The 2,500-nt window shown below is 51.6% G+C and overlaps 1 protein-coding gene across 12 annotated transcripts in view; it reads right to left on the bottom strand.

Annotated features, from left to right (window-relative positions):
• Positions 1–2,500, bottom strand: part of LOC125950082 (rap1 GTPase-activating protein 1) — a 123,473-nt gene that overhangs the window by 19,272 nt on the left and 101,701 nt on the right. Inside the window, exon 1 of one of the 12 annotated variants that reach the window (XM_049677707.1) lies at positions 2,416–2,433. The exons of the other annotated variants lie outside the window; for them this stretch is intronic. The gene's annotated coding sequence lies outside the window, so the exon portion shown is untranslated. Of the gene's footprint in view, positions 1–2,415; positions 2,434–2,500 lie in introns of those variants that run through there. 12 annotated transcript variants of the gene reach the window in all.

The following is a 2,500-nucleotide window of genomic DNA, read 5'->3' as shown; positions in this document are numbered from 1 at the left end:
GGAATCTTGCTTGTTTGGGGGCGTAATCCGATCATGCCCTCTTTGTTGGTGTGGTTGTCGTTGGTCCGTCTGCTCCACCAACGTCGCTCGTGGCTCACGCAACTAGTGGCGGTGCAGCCCTCGTTTGTCTCCCAGGCAGGCCGTCGTGTGCAGGCTCTGAAACCCAATTGTCACGCACTCACGCATGGTTTGAAATGGTAAATAGGAGGGCCTCGGGGCCATTTTAATGACAAGTTTGCTCCTATACCCATGATGTGTCACACACACACATAGACCCATGAATAAGACCTTCACGATCGAGAGCCGGAGGTTTAATCTCATTTTCAACGAATCATAGGATCGGACACAGTTTTGCTAAACAACATTTCGTTTAGTAACAAAAGGGGTGGCGTGGCCACACCGATGGCGTTCTCACGAAGCTTAACCGTGGCGGTGGTGGCGGTGGCGTACACCGTTTCGTGTGCAAATGAATCGCAGATGAGTCCGCGGATGGATGCCTTTCATTTTTCACGCCGACACGCTACACGCTGAGAGCAGCCAGCAGGCATCAGGCAGGCTAATTGTAGCAGGCGAGGATTGTCACTTTCTCGCCGATATGACGTCAGGGGGAGTCACCGCGGGTGCGTCTTTGCGTTCAAAGAAAGTTTCACTTTTCTCGCCTTCAAATTTTCGCGTGCATAAACACGCCAACGACTGGCACGTCGTCGTCGTCGTCGCTGGTGGCGTGGCATTTTCCCGCTGGAACGTGAACGACCGCCCGCCCGCCCGCCCGCACTCCACTGTCACTTTCGATTTGTTCATAAAAAAACAATTTTGCGATTGTCCACCAGGCGAGAGCGTTGGCATTGACTCAAGCAGCGAGTCCCGCACCCCGCCGGGGGTCGTTGCAGTTAAGCATCCATCTATCAACAATGGACCAGTCAACCAGCCGCCAACCGACCGACCGGCAACATAATTTGCTCTGGCGCACCCATCGGTGTGCGCTTCTTCTGTGAGCGGCTGCTCCACACCGCCAAGCGAGACAAGCGAGATTAATGAGCCGCAATTAAAAGTCGCGATTTATTGGTGAAGATAGGGCAGCGGTCGGGTTGGCTCGAAAATGAAATACTAAAAAGGGGCTGCTACGGGGGCCAGAGAGCCCAGGCCAGGCACTTCAATTGCTACATAGTGTTCAAGGTGAAACAATAGAAAAATGACTACGACATCGGAGCGACGCCGACGACGATGACTCGGCGTCGGAACCACTCCCTTGTGGTCGGAAATCTGATCGCGAAATCGCCCTCCCACACAACACCACAAGCCACGGGATGGCGAAATCGTGGAAAAGTCAAATATCATCCCTCCCCCTACCCGAGGTAATGCGCGCAAGGCGGCCTTTCACAACCACGCTGCTGGTGCTGGCTAAAGCAGCTGCGCTGTTCAGGATGGTCAGTTTTAGATGGCCGCTGGTGGATTAGAAGGGATCGTCAAAAAAACAAATGGAAAATGCTCTTTGTTTAGCATGACTCGAGCAGAGCAGCAGTAAAGCCAAGCTGTCTCTAATTTATTTACTCAACGAAAACACCAACCAGCCAAGGCATCAGTTAAAGAAGGCAAGAAAAAGGGAGAGAGAGAGAGAGAGAGAGAGAGCGAGAGTGGTGATCTTGACCGATCTAGTTCATTTGACGTAAATCTTGAATGTCAACCGATCTGCCTCAGCATAATCGACGGTGGCAGAGAGAAAGAGAAGTGTAACAGAGAAATAACGAAGAACCAAATCCTTTAATTGGATTCCCCACCCGTTGGATGGGTGCGTCGTTTAGCGCCTTGCCCTTGCCCCGCATTCTGCCTCAAGAATTTCTCACAAATCACGCCGCCATCTCGTCATCTCGCGATCGGGGATGATCGCGCGGATGGATTTATCTGAATGAGCGTGACGCGGTAAACGCAGGCTAGAGTCATTAAGTGTGCCACGAGCGTCTAGTAATAATGAATAGGGAAAATTGTGCAACAGGAAGAGGCCAATAGAGGCCCCGCGTTAATTTATGCGCGTGTCCCGAAATGGGACATGCGTTTGCATATTAACGATGATATCGAACCAGCCAGCGGCGGAATACCGTTTTAGAGCGAATATGCGTCCGCTGTCGTCGTCCTCACCCCAAAAAGGGGTTCTGCAACCATTCGCGATTGTGGCAGGTCATCACACTTTTGCATCGACGGATGGTCTGGGTGTGTGTGTCTGTGCGTGAAATGACGTTGAATTTAGACGATTCTGGCTAACGAAACGACACAACGGGACAACAGTAGCAGCGCGATTCTGGAGGAAATCGTCGTCGTCCGCATTCGAACCGGTGACTTAGGCGGCAGCTTATCTGGCGTTAACTCGCTTCGCTCGCTTATTAAGCAGCGAATAAAAGTCAATTTCGATCGATTCACCTTCACTTAGTGCGGCAGTGAGTACTGTACTACTCGTATTACGCCTTTCCAGTGATTGATGTCTGCCCGGACACGGATTTAGCTT

Source organism: Anopheles darlingi, chromosome 2 (assembly GCF_943734745.1).
Source record: "Anopheles darlingi chromosome 2, idAnoDarlMG_H_01, whole genome shotgun sequence".
Taxonomy (NCBI): domain Eukaryota; kingdom Metazoa; phylum Arthropoda; class Insecta; order Diptera; family Culicidae; genus Anopheles; species Anopheles darlingi.
This window is presented reverse-complemented; position numbering and strand designations above follow the sequence as displayed.